Genomic DNA, 17,916 nt, shown 5'->3' with positions numbered 1-17,916 from the left:
AGTAAAGTGCCTTCCTAAGCTAGTTCTGGGCAGTAATGTGCAACCAATATTTGAGCAAGGGACTTCAAGAAACTTCATATGCCGAAATAAATGCTGCTGCAGGAAGGACAGAAGTAATACTTAGATAGTGATAATCTGTTTCCCAATTAAAAAAAAAAAAAACAAAAAAAAAACACAAAATAAAACAAACAAACAAAGAAACAAAAAACAAACAAGAAAAGGCCATTTTCTTGAGAAGTTTGCACAAACTGCATGTTTATGGCACTTGGCAAAGGTTGGGTGCTTCTAGGAACTTTAAGGGGTATCTCTTCAGCAAGTTAAAATACCCAACCCTGTGTAATGCTAAAAACTGCTCAGTTCAGAATCAATAGTAATGCCTTCAAATTGCAAGAACAAGGATACAAGAGTATTAAGTACCAGGACCGATAATTTGCAAGGTTAAAAAAGGGAGGGGGAAAAAAAAGGTGCATATCTAAGAACAGTTCTTTGAAAGTCTTGTAGTTACAAGTGTGAGGAATGATGATCCAGTATTTTTAGACTGCTTCTAACAGATCCCAAAAATGGAGGAAACCATATAACAGTATCCTCTTAGCAAGCTTTTAATACTGCCTGAGCCTATCCCAATTCCTACATATCCCAAACTCTGAAAGAAGGTAAGCATCTGTCAGCACACTGAATTGTGTGCCACCATTTCAGCCATCACACTAGGGACTAAATCCTTCCCTGTAAGTAACAGAGGAACAAACATGCAAACTCCAGAGAGGAGAAGGGGAAAAGATCCTCCTCATAAACGTTTAGCTGCATCTTAACATGGTTTAAAGCTTGATGAAGGATCACCCGTTTGGAATACAAAACCACAAGTATTTGGCATCGAAACAGCCCTAACAAAAGGGTAGGGGAGCCTGAGGTGGTGTTTTTCAAGTCCCAAATGAGCATTTCGGGGATCCAACAGCCTGACAGAAAAAAGATTAGAAAAATGGCCACCCAGCACTGAACTATGCACAAAATGCAGAGTTTCGGCGCTTCCAGTTCTGCATTGCACCCTGCGCTCCCAGCCCCCCGCATTCCCACAGGCTCGCAAACGCCCCCGACTCCCCCACGCCGCTGTCCACTGCCGGGGAGCGGGAAGGCGGGGGGGGGGGGGGGGCTACGGTCCCTCGGCACGGTCCTGCAACCACCCTGGGGCTCCATTACTACTACTTTTCATTTTCCTGCTAGTATCACTTTTCTAATGAATTGCTGTTACTACAGAAATGTAAATGTCACCAGCTGAGTAGTTAGTTTTTTTTTTTTTTTTTAAAGATCCGAAAAGGTAGGGAAAGGGGGGGAGGGGAGGTGGGGAACACCTCATTAATATCCGCTATTAGACATTTTTAATGCTAAAGCAGCACCGACCCCGCCGCCCGCAAAATCTTGCGGCTTCATCACGACTGGCCCCAAGCCCCTAAAAAGGGTTTCAGTGCCTCATCAGCACCGACTGGGCTTACCAGCGGATGCTCCCCCGGCCGCGCTCCGGCTTGCGCAGCGCGGCTCCTCCGCGCCCCCGCAACCCACCCCCGCCGCGCACCGCGCGTAACTTTGCGGACGCCGCCGCGTCCCAGCGCCCAGGCTGATCTTCCGCGGGAGATGCTGCGCTCCGCGGAGGGCAGAAAGGCGGGAAGGGCGGCTGAGGGACAGGGTCCGGCAGGAGCTATACCCCGCCTGCGGCGCTCCCGCGCCGCACCGCCTGGCGCCGCGCATCCCGCTCCGCACCGCGGGCAGCAAGTCCGCCCCGCCACCGGAGCGGGGGCAAACCCTGCCCGGTGACCCCCGAAACGACCCACGGCGGGGACGAGTGGGGCACGGGACTGCCAGAAGGAGAAACGCGGAGAAGGGAACGGAAACAGGCGAAGAGACACCCCCGCACCGCAGCCCCGCCGCCCCAGCCCTCCCTCCCCGCGCAGCGGCGCGGAGCGATGCGCAGCGGCAGCGCGCCCCGCGGGGGCAGCGCACGCCCCTCGGCCCTCCCCGCTGACCTCAAGCCAAGGACAGCTCGGCGGTCCCGCTGCGCATCGCGACCCGCGGGCCCCGCTGATCGGAGCCAGGCCAGGGCGGCAGCAAGGGCGGCCGGGGAAGCGGAGGGAGCGAGGGCTCCTCACCTGAGCCTGTCCCGGGAGGTGCTCTCCACCGCCGCTGCGGGAGGGACGCGGCTCCTGCCTCTCTCCAGAAAGAAGGCTGGCCCGGACAGCCCCGGCCCGGCGAAGTTACGCACCGTCGCGGAGCCGGGCTCCCACCTGCAGCGCCCGTCAGACTCCGGCAGCCGGCACAGCACGGCTCGGCTCGGCTCGGCACCGCACGGCTCGTACCGCCCCCCTCCTCCCCATTGGAGACGCCGCCGCCCCGCCTCCGGCCGCCCGGAGCGCCCGCGGGGGCGGCGGTGGGCAGCGCGCTGCGGGACGCTCCTGCCCGCGGAGCTGACGGCCGGGACAGGTGAGGAGTCGTGCGAGGCACCAGCTCCTCTTGCCACCTCACCACGGTCCCTGGTTTGGCTTGTGGTTTTCTTTTTTTTCTTTTCTGGGGGAAGAAGGAAAGTACTAAAAGCGGGTCCGTGAGGTTACTTTATGCCGATGTTTCGTGCTGTTAGACTTACGCGGAGCTCGTTGCCGCAGCAGGCGCTGAGAGGCTTGGATGCGGGCGCTGCCGCCCGGTCCGAACCATCTGAACATGGTTACTAATGCCCCGAGCAGGCAGCGGCAGCTCAGGCAGGATGTCACAGGGTGAGTAGTCCGTGACAGATCCAGGGAAACCGCAAACTTCTGTGCAACTGCTAGAGGATACGGCCGGTTGGGCTTCCGGAGGGCTTCCCAAGCAATGCTGCCCTCAAAGAAACCTGAGCAAAAAAAACTGAGCACCTCATCTTTTCAGTCTGTTTTTCTATTTAAATTATAGGTAGCCCCTTCACAAGCGCACTCTAGACACATAGAAGGACAGCATTTGGGATCTGTGGGACAGAAACAAGAATGTAGCTGCACTGACGGGAGTTTGAAAAAGCAGTTTCTAAAAAGTGGAAATTCCCCCTTAGATTTGGGAGGAACCACCCTGAAATTCTGGGGAAGTGAAGTTGCAGTTCCTGGGAACACAGCTGTCTCAAGATGGGAAATTTTCAGCCACATTTGGAGGTGATGGGTATACCCATACAGTGGTGAGAATTTCCTGGACCAAAGCATACAGAGGAAGAACCAGAACTACTCTCAGCTGACTTGTCTTTGGCAAAATGGTAGTGAGATGTCCCTCCAGACAAGCAGAAGACTGTTCCCAGACCCGGAGCTTTGGGTGTCACGCCTAAGTCATTAACACCAAGATTATACCTGACCCTGCCAAGGTCTGTAAATCACGCCGAGGCTGACTTATCCCCCGTGGGAGGCAGCCAGAATTGCTGCATTTAGAAAGCCTGCTGGCTACGCAGTGCCCAGCAAATCCCTCTGCTCAGCAGCAGGGAAGGCCGTCTCCCTTCCCGGAGGAGGCAAGCGACAGGGCAGGGAGGGCTGTGTCCCAAAGGCCACGGTGCGAGGCGGCGGTAGGAAGGGCTGTGGCGTCCTTTGGCTTCCAGCCAGCAGCCCCTGCTGGCACCTCTGCCTTGAGTTTGCCCACAGTGCAAATAATTGCTGAGATCCATCACATGTAGTCTTAGGAGTTCAAAGGATACCTGTGGGGGAGATCTCCTTGGGAGGCGGGGCACGGTGTGCCAGCTATCAGTGGCAAAGGTTGAAGTTCCACTGGGGAAAGTTTTGTTCAGCACATGAGATAATTTTTTCTGATAAGTTATGCCTAGGTCGGCTCGGAGAGAACATCCTGCTATTGAAGGGAGTTGTGTGGCAAGCAAATTTCCTGGGCGCCTGCATTTGTGGGTTTTTTTTTTTTTTTTTTGGTGTGTTTTTTTTTTTTTTTTTTTTTTTTTTTTACTGTGGCTCTATCTACAGCTATTGTATTGACTTTTACAGCTTTGCAAATTGATATGCAAGAGGTGCACAGGATGAGCTGAGTGAGTTGGGACATGACCCTGGCTGATGCATCAGCAGGAATCCAGTGATGTCAGCGGAGACATGGCTCCAGCTGGGAGCGGTGAGGCCAGGGTGCCCAGCAGGAGCAGGGCTTCGAGGCAAGCAGTGAAGCTGTGAGCAGGAAAGTGGCATTGCCATTCCCCACAGATTTCCACTGGCTATTGCGGAATGAACTGACAGTGCACCCCACCCTGTAAGGGGTTTCTTATCTCTGCTAAGGTCAAGGTGGGCTCTAGGAAGGAGTCAGGTGTGTAGAACAAGTGCTATAAAGTGAGTGCTAGGTGTGGGAAGACTCCTGGGGGAAGCTGGTGCTTTGCCAGGGTGGCAGCAGGTACCTGGGGCTTTAGGGGAGCTGGCTTCAGGTAATTCATAACGATCACCCAGCCCTGGGACAAAATGGCTGAAGTGTATTTTGTTCTGCTGATGTGGGAAAAGGCCACGCCAGTCCCTGTTGGAGAGGCATTAATTAAAGGAACTAATGGTGAGTTCCTAAAATATCTATCGGAGTGATCAGGATGTCTGCTGAGAGAAATCTGACTTGCTGGGCTTCAAGTTGTGCCAAGCCATTGTGTTCATCAGGAAATGAGGGTGTTCTGGGGCAGGTAAAACAGAAATAAATCACGCTGACCCTCCGCTGGTGCTTTCTACTCCTATTTCCAAAGCCAGGCTTCAGGAGGTGGCTTACATACATTTGTTGCATCGTTACTTAATAGGATGTAACAGCTCTATTTTTTTTTTTTTTTTTTTTTTTGCTTACATTCTGGTTAGTGCTTTTAGCACACTGTATGGGAGTCTCTCCTTACTAAAATTACCATCCTAAGCACCCCTTTCTGAAACTCCCCGGCCAAGTATTCCCTGCAAAGTCTGCATTAGAAGAATGTTAATCTGATTTACAGTAACCTGACATGACAAGTTGTGGTAATAGGTGATAAAAAGTTGAATCCTTGCGACAGAGGGGACATTCATCTCTGACCATGATATGAACACAGAATGCCCCAGGGGTCTGACTCAGGAGAGCACAGAGCCTGTGAGCACAGGGTGATGAATGAAGGGAAGAATTTGCAGCATCACTCCAAAGAGCCATTTGCACCAGAGAGCATCATTATTTCCACACATTTCAGCAGTTCCTAGTGTGGGCTGGCCTCATATATCCAAACTTTTATGGCGCCTCTGTATTATTTGTGTGGCAGCGGCAGGTTTTTTCCTTTAAATGAACCCAATTAATAATGCTTCATCTGCCACTGCTTATTAACACACTTTCAGGAGATCAGCTGGTGGGAGAGGGACTGGCAGCAACTGAACTTCATACTCTGAAGGAGGAGTCCAACATTTTTCTGAGATCTATGTTCTGAGGGTGATGCTGGAGTTGCAGATTTGCAATTAAGTTTAGGTTCACACAAAAGTGGTAATGAATACTATAGCAAAATACCATGCAGATGGTGTTTTCTTTGCAGAATGGCCTTCCTGAAAAGTCTCTGCATCCCCACCATCACCAGCACATCAGCCGGCAGCACTGGCTATTGGCGTCCTCTGGCCCCAGGGGCATCCTGCAGACCTTCCACCAAGGCACCAATCCTCACTGCTGTGCCATGGCAACATGTTCCTGAAAAGTATCCTGGTGTGACAGCTCACCTGCTTACAGCAAAATCCGAGAGCACTTGTTTAAATGCTCTGTTTCCAGTAAAGGAAACTCTACACCTCAGAAGCAGCTTTGTCCCTGCCTGGTCATTTTAAATTGGGGTTTGTTAGAGGGACCTGGGCAGTGTTTGTTATAATTTGCCAGTCCCCAAGGATTGCTTTCAAACTGGAGACCATTATTGCCTGAGATTAGAGCTATCCTCAGCTTTACTTTTATACCATCATCAGTGCACGTGATGTTTAAAGACAAAAAGACAGGAAGAGGCAGCATCTCTTCCCCAGCTAATATATACAGTTTGGTGACTGAAAAAGATTTATTGAAATCAATGTGCACTTTACCATCGATTTCTTTGTGCAGTGAGGCCTCCTTTAAAGCTTGTCAGCTTTTCCTTGTAAAACTGAAATGACACTAACCTGATGTATCAACAGTGAGTAGTTTGAAGTGATACCTCTGTTTCTCTCTCTTTCTCTCTCTCCAGGCTTCTGAGACACCACGAAATAACTTTTATTTTAAAATGTATTTATCACATTTACTGAAGGTGTCCAAACTGCCTAAAAAATAAAAACTGCATAAAAAATTCAATTTAGCATTGGCAGGGGACTCGACCAGATGATCTAACTGGTCGTTTATTGCTAGCTATGACTATAATTGCATGTCCACATTATGCTGTTTAAAATTTTAAATTCAACCCACACCATATTTTCATTCTGTGAAAGGAATTTACTTTAGCATCATTCTTTGCCCATGTCAGGAGAGCAATTTTTCACTACTGATAAGAAAATGTCATTTTTTGTTTTAAAATTGCAAATGAAAAAGCCATTTCTATGTCTCCTGAGCTTTTATTTATTGATTGTCTCATTATTTAGTGAATAATTTCAATTAATTTTATAATAATAACAATCTGTAGTGCATATCTATTGAACTGTACAGAAAAGACTTTAAATAAACTATTGTGAATTATGATCTTGTCATAATGTCATGAAATGCTGCTTTTCAGGCTCCATAACCTGACCCCTAAAAAGAATAGCAAGAAATACATTATTTGTATTTTTTAAGTGGACTGACAGGCTTCTGCAATGAGGTGACCTGCTCAGTGGATGAAGGGAGAGCAGTGGACATTGTTTACCCTTTCAAGGCAAGAAGGGCAATTGACATTATTTCCTGTAAGGCTCTCATAAATAAGCTGTCAATATTAGGTAAAAGGACAGTGTTAGGTAAAAGGCCAGTGAGGTGGACTGAAAACTGTCTGAATGACCAGGTCCAGAGTATTGTGGTCAATGGCAGTAGGTCCAGCTGAGGACAAGTCCCTAGCACACAAGGGCTCAATGTTGGGGGCCAGAACCTTGCAACCTCTTGATTAATGATTGGGATGATGGGGCAGAATACAACTTTGAAGATGAGACAAAATTAGGAGGAGTGGCAGATACACCAGAAGTTGTGTGGCCATCCAGAGGGACCTTAACAGGCTGGAGAAATGGGCAGGTAAGAATCTCATGTACTTCAATAAAAAGAAATTGCAAAGTGTAACTAGAGAGGATCAACCCCAAGCACCAGTAGAGGCTGGGGGTTGATCAGCTGAATCAACCTGGAGGTTGTGATGGGCCTGGAGGTTCTGATGTATGAGCAGAGAAGGGCCTGGAGGTTCTGATGTATGAGCAGCTGACCACCAGGCAGCCATATGACCTTCATTGCAGCAACTGGCCCTTGCTGCAAAGATGGTTAGGGGCACCTTGGGCTGCATGACGAGGTGTGTAGCCAAGAGGTCAAAGGTGGTGATCCTTCCCCTCTGGTCAGCACTGGTGAGACCACCGCTGGAGTGCTGGGTCCAGCTCTGGGCTCCCCAGAACAGGAAAGATACAGATGTACTGCAGAGGTCCAGCTAATGGCCCTAAAGGTCATTAATGCACCTGAGTTTCAGAGGTGGGAAGAGAGGCTCAGGGAGCAGGGGCTGCTCAGTCTGGTGAAGAGAAAGAGCATCTGACATATGTATGTCAATACCTGATGGGAAGGAACAAAGATGAGAGAGACAGGCTCTCTTCAGTGATTCTCAGTGCCAAGACAAGAGGCAGCTGGCACAAATTAAATCACAACGAATTCAATCTGAACACAAAAACCTCCACATTTTTTACAGTGATGGCAGTCAAACACTGGCACAGGTTGCCCAGAGAGGTTGTGGAGTCTCCCTCCTTGAAAATATTTAAAAGCCATCTGGACAAGGCCTTGGGCAAACTGCTGTAGGTGTCCTTGCTTGAGCAGGGGGGTTGGACAAGGTGACCTCCAGAGGTCCGTTCCAACCTCAGCCACTCTGTGATTCTGTGAGTAATTCAGACACCACACAGAACACATTCTTCCTGCTTCTCAATGAGAAAACAACAAATGGCTCCACTGCAATTCCATTTTCTGACTTTGATGAACGGAAATATGTTACGCATCATTAACAACATGCCAGCATATTAAAACCATATTATGCTTGTAAAATAAAGAGCATTTTTTTCATCCATTGCCATCAAATTTATTTCTGAGTTAATCTGAAAAATTAAATAAGTCCACATGGATCTCCCAGTTAGTACTGCCAAGTATGTATATTCTTTAGTCTGAAATGAAAATACTTCTGTTCAAAGTTTTAGATGGAACACATACACTCGTGTTTCAAATTAAAACAAAATAGATGATTTTCAATTGGGAAGCTATGTCAAAGCAAAAGAGATGGCAGTATTGCAGATTGGCCATTCTGCCTTATAATGGCTCATCAGTCTGGGCTAAAAGTGCAGTAAAACCAGAGAAACATCTGTCCTTGGTCTGGTTGACGTGAATATGCAGGAGGCATATTGTGTTTTTGGACAGAACTGGTGGCTGCCTGCAAGTGTGAAGTCTGGACAATCCCAGACCACACTGAAGTGGAAGGGCATGCTGATCGTCTTTCTTTTAGATGAAATGAAAGAAGAATTAAAGTCTCATTTATTTAGTCGTAATTGAAACAAGACAAGCTACCGCCCAAGGTGCAACACAATATAGGAAGGCTGGGTTGGAAGCTCAGCCATGTGGCTAGAGGGATTTCACTGGAAATTGGTTGCAAAACCAGGAAATGGGGCATTGATTTGGTTGAAGCTTTGCACTAGCTTGTGGGTGGAAAAAAGCACAAACCAAGCAGGCAACCGGACAGGCAGAGTATGAGTGTGGCCCCAGAAAGGTAGCCAAGAACAAATTACTTTTTTTTCTTTCCACTCTTGAAAAGCCCAGAAAAAGATCTCACAAACAGGAAGACAGCTTCTAACTCTTTTGTCCTTCTGTGTTTCAGTGGAAAAAATATTTCTATTTTAACAAACAGATTTTCTCCAACTTGTAAAAACAATGTCAACTTGAAACAGCCCTAGAACTCTGTGAACTTTGGCTTCCTGCAAGGAGCAGCCTTATCTAACTGCAACACCATATAACCCACAGCACTTAAATCAGTCTTCCATAAAGCAGGCTAGAGTCCCATCCTTTTGTCAATTAGAACTCCTCTCACAAAATAGACTGAAAAAGATGTGTATTGCAGCCTTGGAGCAATACAGCTTCTCCCACAAAGTTATGAAACCCTTCTTCCTTTAGGGATAAACAGTAAAGTAACATCTAATTTGTATGAATAACCCTTTCAGCTGCTTAAATACTTCCAGTCTGACGAATTTTTAAGCTGTTCTGATTTCTCTGAATGTGTTAATCTTCCACACCTATTATTTTAGTGCAAACAGTGGATCATGCCATGCTACTATGTTTCATATTTCCTACTGTGCTTTTTTGAAGATTTGTGATTTGATATCTTTTTCAAAATGGTAAAATATTAGCCAACTGTCCTGTAGATGGTTCTCCAGGTAAAGTTTTATATCTGATGGTCTGTGGCATGGAAAAATATTCACTTGCTGACAAAGCTGTTCAGTCTACTTATGGTTCTTGTTGAATTGAGAATTTGCAGAAATGCGTAATGGTGCATGGACTGCATTTTTTCTGTGCCAACTGCGTCTCTAAATGCAATGCCATTTGTGTACAGAGCTATCCAGATGTGTGTCACAGCTTGATTTCCTGAGGCTGTCTAGGGAAATGCTTCAAGAGAAGCACTGCTCTCTACCCCAGTGACATGAAAAATCCCTTCAGGATGCTATATAGTACCAGAGCAGCAAAGCTTCATTACATTTGCTTTTAATGTGTCCCTTTTCAGCTTGTTGAAAATCCATCTTTTCTTCTGAACATGTTCATGAAGCTCACATAAAATGCTTTTTGCCATGTCTGACTAAACCTTTTTTAATTTGACAGTGGAAATTATGCTTCTGTACTCTTAGATGGCTGTTTGTAATTTGGGCTTTTTCACTGATGCAACAAGAATAGCTCCAATCTGAAGGTGAAAATTCCAGCCTGCATTTCTGTGCCAACACTCACAGAAGAAGTCTAGCAATGCAGGGGATACAAGCATATGCCTTAATCCTCTGAACGAACAGGTGCCTCATAGTTAAAGACAGATGAATACTTATTTGGAATATTATTTGGCATATCCACTATAGGTCACTGCCTCTTACCACCCCACTGCAATGCTAAGGACTCATACCCAAAGCGCAGCATGGGAGCTCCCTGTTTTTGTCTTCTCATGCACCTGGTTTGTGCCAAGGGCTGAGCTGGGAAGGGTACATAGGTCTCTGAAGTTGGAGGTAAGCTTTGACATGTAGGGAGAGGGAAGGAAAAGCAGAAGGATTCAGATCCTCAGGAGTTTGGGATGAGCCTACAGATCGAAATCATACAAACATTTGCAAGCTGCAGATTCCCTTGTTTTTTGTTTTTTGTTTTTTTTTTTCTCTTGCTTTTCTTTCTTTTTTTTTTGTTTGTTTGTTTGTTTGTTTTTCTTGACAATGTGCAGTAGTAGGGGCTTATAATTTCCCTTTGCTATAGCTGGGGATCAGAGCTAGTTCCAAGGTAAGTGCTGTGATTTATGGGGCTTGCCCTGCTCTGCTGAGCCTGTGCTCTCCCTCTCACAGTTCCTGGCCACATCTCCTGCTGGGTGGCCCTCAGAGGACAGCCTCCAGCCAGATGGGCACTGCATCTGCTGATATAGGTGAGCTAGGATGGATGTGAAGAGCCACGTGCAGCCCAGGTAAGGCTGGGCTTTTTTTGATGTGAGCTGCCAAGAAGCCTAAGAAGACATTAAGCAGAGCATGCTTGTGTAGCTGCCTTTTCACTATTTTCTTTTAAAGCTTTGGCTTTTATAGTTGAAAAAATAAAGATGACAAGTGAACTGAAAACATTCGGAGGATCAGAAGGTTTGTAAAGGTGCTTCCTGACAGCCTTTATGTTATGACTATGTCATTTCTCAATGTCACTTACAGTTACTGTGACAGTTACTCTTAAAACCATTTAGATTATTGTATGTGATTTAGCAGCATGGATCTTGGATTGATTGCAAAAGAATCATTGCACATACTTAAGATTCGTAATCTACAGGGCATGTTATATGCAAAAATAAAAAATGCTTGAAGCAGGACTGTCTAATGAACTTAGATGTGTTTTCAAACCATACTGTTATCTCTCATTAGACCACAGATTTCAAATTCTGGACAGGAAGGGTTAAACTTCCTGACAGCTGCAAAAGTTATCACAAGACAAGTGGTACATATATCATTAAAAAAATCCAGGAAATCAGTTCAGCCCTTCCACAGTAGTGACTGAAGGAGAGAAAATGGTAATTCCTTAGTGAGATAACGTTTGGCTTGGGTGAGTATAAACATGAAATCTGTTTTTAATCTCATTTTCAATTTCAACTAAAAAGATCAAAACTAATTATTAAAATAGGACCTCAAATAGACTTCTTACTTATTACAGTAAAAAAAAAGATTATTAACATTCATGAGGGCCCTACTTAAAAAACAAAAGACTTCAAATGAGCTGAAAGATGAAATAGATCCTGCAAACAATAGGTAATGCATTAAGAAATACAGAATAGCATCAATTAGACTCAATAACTACAAATATGTTGACATATTTAACTGCTTTTATGCAATTTATTAACTCCACACACTAAAATCAAATGCATAGAACTGCAAAAGCAGCAGAATGGATATGCCTAAGTTCAGTAATACTTTAACACCTGTAGCATCATTCTTAATCATATGAGTGCAGGAAAATAGCTTTTCACAACTGAGGGCCTAATTTTTCAAGTGTTGCTAGAAAGACAATGAAGCTGTAAGCAAAGGATACAGCTTGTCCACTTTGGAGTCTTGGCCCAACAGAAGACAGCAATTAGCTTTAGTTATGACTTCTAGCATGGATATTAGTGTGGAGACTAGGCCTAAAAAGATTTCTAATTACACAGCCAAACCCTGCCTGTAAATAGTGTGAGGTTTATGGGTAAGACCGAATGGTTACTTCTTGTGGTCATCACTCCAGTGAGACAGCTTAAAAGAGCATATAAAGAGCAGAAGTCTTGTATTCTGGGATATCAGCAATGTAGGAAGGGTCATATGTTTTCTGACTTCTAAGTGTTACTTGTATGCAGACTAGACAATATATAAAATTCTTAAAGAATAAAAATGAATATACATATCCATATATTTATTATTTTAGCAAAAAACATAACATTTTTAATGATTTATTTATGGCATTCAGTCCCACTACACTAAGCCTTACACAGGTAATATAGCAGGCTATCTTGTTTGCAGCGATTGAGACTCATTTTGTCAGTCTGTTATTCACAAATGAATTTTTATTCTAAAAATCTTTCCAAACTGCTTGCAACCACACCTGCCATCCCATGTCATACATGCCATATGCCAGAGTCATGGGTAATGTAAAGAGGTGTGAGGCACTGATTTTGGTGGAGGGTCCATGATCCACCCTGGCAGGGAGCAGACCCTGACACCTGTGCAGGAAACTAGAAAGCCACTGAAAAGTGTGATCAGCAGTTTGGGAGGAATATCAGTCATGTAGTTTATGGGTCACCACTTCTCCAATGAGCCTGTGACTGTGCCACTTCAGAGGATGTATTGTGCCTTCAAAGTTAATATTAGAATTAAACTTGTCAGTTTGTATTTACTCTGCCTTTACTCTACCTGCATTTACGCTACCTTTTATCTTGATAATATAAATGTGCACATTTCTATTTTGTTTATGAAACTTTTTCAATATATTTTACATTCTTTTGATAACATTATGGGCAATTTTAATCCTCAAGTACCTTGCTCAGTAAAGCTTCTAAAGGAATGAAATTACTTTTATATACAACCATTAAGTGCTCCCCTCTATTAGAACATTATGGACTAGACTTCATACCTACAATAAAGCTAATAAAGCAGGTTATTGGAACAGGATTTGAGATTTTAATTCAGATTTATAATAAACAGAAGGAAAATGGCTAATATGTACTGACTACCAAGGGTTACTGTGATATAAGATAAAGACTAAGAGAGAGTTCAAGCAGCTGAGAGACTTTTCAACACAATGAAGATGAATTTGGGATGCTATGTACTGTTGCAGCCTAAACAGGATAATTTTCCAAAGTCTTACACAGAGACTTTCCATTTATATTGCATTAAAGCATTCTACATCAATGTCAGAGACTTGTAAGAATTGCATGATTTTTCTGTCCATTATCCTTTTTAAAGTAAGTCACTACACAGGGGGAAAAACCTATGGAATAACTTTACCATGAAGTACGTAGGATGTTGCAGTAAAAGTAAGTAGAAGTTCAACTCTCCAATAAATTTCATTGTTGCAGAAATTGTTTTTTTTTTCTGAAAAATTAAAGTGGTCATGAATGAAATGCAAAATGGAAAAAAAAACCAATGTCATTCCTTGGCAAAATCATTCCATTTATTTAACATGGGAGAAACATCTCAGAATTAATGATTTGACAGCATAGACTCAGTATGCTTAACTTCAGAAGTCTATAATTAAAACCTTTATAGATTTATAACCTCAGTCCCACAAACATATGTCTAGAAAATGTTATCAAAAGACATACAGTAAGCTAGGATAATTTATTATCCATTTTTATCTGTCCCTCAGTTTAACTGTATTTTGGTCTAGAAAACATTACCATTTCAGAATTAAAAGAGTGCCTCAGAATTGCAGATATAATCTGTTTTATCTTGCTTCTAGGCAGAAAACCATCAGCAATTTCTCCTAAAGTATTTCAAATTTTATTCCAGTTGCTGACTGGTTGATGTGGCTGATGCAGACACCGATGGCTGAGTTCACACTTGAGAGAGGTGAATATTGTGCTGTCAGACTCAAATGTAATTTCCCTCACTGTAATCCAGACCCAAACTAGGTCCCAGTAAATAATTAATCCCGTGGAAACTCTAAAACCTCCAGGATGTGAGACATGGGTTTGGATGTTTCCAGTTTCCTTTGAACAATAATCCTTCAGGATTTAAGAGTAGCAGGAACTGCTTGGCACAACCAAATGCATCCTACAGGCTGCAGATCATCTCCTGTATGGGTGTAACAGGAGGGGCCATTTCTCAATTTCCACATTGGTATTTAGGACATAAAGAGATAAGGAATGTTTCCAAACACAGTGCAAACTCCCAGTAAAATAGAAAACTTTGTCTTCTCTTCTCATTAAGCAAACAGCACATGTGAGTAACTCTTACCAGGATGAGGATGACTCTTGTGGTTGGTTCTTATCTTTTCTTTTCTTTTTTTTCTGAATAGAAATAGGGCTATTCTCACTAGTCTTGATTAATTCAACCATGTAAAAATGATAAGAAAATAGCATTTGTTAAGAAAGAAAAGTGAATTAGAAAATAAAATAAAGAACATATATCTGAATCTTCTTAACTAGCAGTTTAGGCGAATACTGTGAGATACCTAAGAGATTTCTGTTCCTTAGCTATTACAAATGCTACTGTTCATTTTTTCAAAATGGCTTTCTTTGAAGAATTTGCTGTACTTATTTAAGAACTATGTTTTCATAAAAAATTCCACCAGTGAACTTTGGTACTGCTGGTAAACACAAACATGAGGTTTTTGGGAAAAAAATTTTTCCTCCAAGACCAGCAAATAGCCATTGCAATCCCTCATCTCTCCAGATATTATGCACTTTTCCTTTTACTACAGTTGACCTCATCCAGTTCTGTATTGCAGTTACCTGGGGTAGCTTTAGAGCTGCCTACAATCATCTCTGTGTGTCTCCAGCTTTCAGGCTGGTAGAGGTTACTATGACTCAGCTACTTCCTGGCCAGCATTTTTTGCTCCTTGCACAATAAATAATGCAGAAACCATATTAGTTAGTGACTCTAATTTCTACATTTAAGCAATTTTTTTTCATGTATGTGTTTTGTATTGCATATTCTGTTTATATATTTATTCAATTGGAAAGAAAGTTGAGGAAAAAAAGAAGTCCCTTTTATAGTAGCTGAACAAAGTAGAATTACAATAGCATACATGGCTAGAATAAAAAGTACATTCATTTTTTATTTTGATTAGAAGACCATTTGCAGGAAGAAATAATTTATTAGAGCAAAAGATATATCAGGTAAAAGATACTTTCTTGGTTAAAATTTTATCCTATTTTCAGGGAAAATAGTTTTCAAAGTGGAAACCTTATCATGTTGCTTTATGCAAACTATCTGAGCCAAAGGAAAGGATTTTTCAGAGTCTCCAAATACTTTTTCACTTTAGCAAAGACCTCTACCATTGATTTGATACTCTCTTTATGGATGAAAACCTTATTCAAGAATGAGAAATGTTTCCACTGAAATCACTTATCAAATAACAAGCCATTAGTGTGTTTTCTTTCTGGAAGGGATGATGCCAAGTAAATTACTTTCATTATAGGTCAAATATCACCAGTACTAAGAGCCTTGGACATAGTTTTTAAATGCTTTGATGGATCTGTATCAATGCACTTTCTACCACTGAGGACTTCTGAGATCTCAACTCATCCAAATGCATTTATTCACCTCAGCTTGCCCGTTCAGCTGCAGTTCAGGCCTCTTCTTCATAGAAGAACTTCACTGAACAGTCAGAGGACATGGGAACAAAGAGAAGGGTTTTGTTTGTTTATAATTTTCCTTTGTGAGATCCCCCAGGAGCAGGAAAGAAAATAGTTCACAGTCTGGTAAGATCAGAACAGCAAAAGTATTTGCAGTATGGCACACAATAAAGCATTGCCTGCTTGGAAATATTACACTTCCAGCCAGCACCATCCTGAGACACACAGATGAGCTCCAGATCCTGCCGCAGACATGCTCCAGCAGCTAAGATTCCACTCACCTCTGGAGACTATTTTTCCCTAGAGAGACTTAAGATCTGACCCACTACTGAATATCTGGTTATTTTTCTAATTTTTTCCTCTGGGTAGCTTTTAAAATAGTACTTTAAAATTTGGGTTGGTTTTCATTCCCACTGACAATGCTCATATCCAACTAAACTTTTATTTATTTTACAAGTCTGTCTTCTTTAATCTTGTCATGGAGCAGACCACTAATTCTCTCCTTCTGGGTGGCTGCAATGAGACCACACACTCTCTGCTCTGAGCATCAGCAGACTGGAAAGAGATGAAAAGAGATAACAAGAACAAAATGCCTTTAGAAATCCAATGCTGTTTCCATCTGAATTGTTCTCTTATGGTTCCTCACCAAGTTCCTCACCAGATATCTTTGGTCTCTCTGGACTGGCTATGAAACTTTTTTTTTTTCTCATTGGCGTATCATTTCAAAAATGATGGCAAAGCTGCATCCAAAGAGCTATCAATTAGCTCTTGGAAGTAGCCCGAAACAAGCAGTAGCCCACACTACACTTTTTGGTTGAGACACCAAGTTTAGAAGAGGAGTTATTGAGCTGATCAACTTAAGTGAATAGAGGACCTCTTTGGAGTACCAAACAAGGGGATTTTTGAAGTTATATGCCAGTTATATGGGAGATAAAGTCCCTATGCTAATGTGCTCATTGATTAGTTGTTTCCAAAATCACAATTTGCATCTATTTGAAGTCTACAGTGGAAACCAGTGAAAACTGTGCCGTTCCTTTTTCGAGCAAATTGTTTAGTTGGAAAACCTTGGAACAACTACACAGACTGCAGTGGCCTACATTTTAAAGGGAATTGCAATTTGAATCTCACCTAGAGATTATTCTGAGAGAACACTCGTGTTTCCTGATTTGAAACTATGAAGTATTCAATTTGATTTTGACAGCAGTGATATTATCTAAAGGACAGAGAGCATGTGATTAGTACAGGTGCTTTGACAAAAGAAGCTCTATTTTATCTTCCTGTCCAAGATGACATCATCATCAGGGAGACATTTTTTATAACCTGTGTCTCACATGAACATCTGGAAAGAAGGCTATAGTTCAGAGACCTGGTTGTTCATTTTGCTCCATTTGCACAGTTCCTGTGGCAGTTGTTTATACACCTATTGATACAAGAGACACTGGAGAATCAGTCTAAAGTGTCATCGAACTGCTGCCATCTCTGCAGTTCAGTGTAATTCACACTAAATATGTTTTACCATCAGGAATTCAGATACAGTCTTTCTTGTCAGGACTGCAACTCTAGCTTATAGTCTTACCTCAAACCCATGATCTCAAGAGATGAATTCTATAATAGATTTTGTTATTTTAAGGACATTTCCATGACCCAGAGAAGCAATGGCAACCACTCAGAGAAGTGATGGCTTGCAATGTAAGATACCTATGGTGATCAGTGGGGGACCCATGAGGATGGGTGCTCTATTCACAGGTTCTTCAGGTTGCAATTCTTACTTTGGACACATTCCTTTGCCAGCAGCCGAAGTTAGGTGTCTGTGCCTTTCCTCAAGAAGCCTTGGCAGCTGGCTCTGGATCTGTCTCTGCTATTGACCAATGTTATATTTGGGATCAGATCTGCCTGGGACAGACATCAGCTTGTGTCATGGGCAGAACCATTCACCTACTGGCTACAGAAATGTTCAGGAGCTGTGTGACAGCTCAGCCTGCTCCATCCACAGGACTTGCTTTGGCACACAAGCTGCCATGCATGAGCACACTTTGGGCATGGCAGCAGATAGAAAGGCCAGACTTGTGCACTTCCAACCACAGGGTTTTCAAGGGAATCCAACTCTTCAGCAGCTCAGAGCCATACTACAGCAGTTTTACATCAACCCATCTCTTCATCTCTTGATTTTTTTCATGCATAGAACATGCATTTCAGTAAAATAATTTTTGTCTACACTTTGCACATACAAGCTCTAGGTCGTTACAGGCTTGTTGCTAGAGTCCTGTCAGTCTGTCAGT

At 43.1% G+C, this 17,916-nt stretch overlaps 1 protein-coding gene across 1 annotated transcript in view; it reads right to left on the bottom strand.

Moving 5' to 3' along the window:
* Window positions 1–2,280, bottom strand: part of EPB41L3 (erythrocyte membrane protein band 4.1 like 3) — a 143,193-nt gene extending 140,913 nt beyond the window's left edge. The window contains exon 1 of the mRNA XM_053938726.1: window positions 2,139–2,280. The gene's annotated coding sequence lies outside the window, so the exon portion shown is untranslated. The remainder of the gene's footprint in view (window positions 1–2,138) is intronic.
* Between the last annotated feature and the right edge of the window lie 15,636 nt (window positions 2,281–17,916).

The sequence above is a fragment of the Vidua chalybeata genome, chromosome 1 (genome assembly GCF_026979565.1).
Source record: "Vidua chalybeata isolate OUT-0048 chromosome 1, bVidCha1 merged haplotype, whole genome shotgun sequence".
In the NCBI taxonomy this organism is placed as follows: Eukaryota; Metazoa; Chordata; class Aves; order Passeriformes; family Viduidae; genus Vidua; species Vidua chalybeata.
Note: the sequence above shows the minus strand (reverse complement) of the source record. Positions and strands in the feature narration are given on the sequence as shown.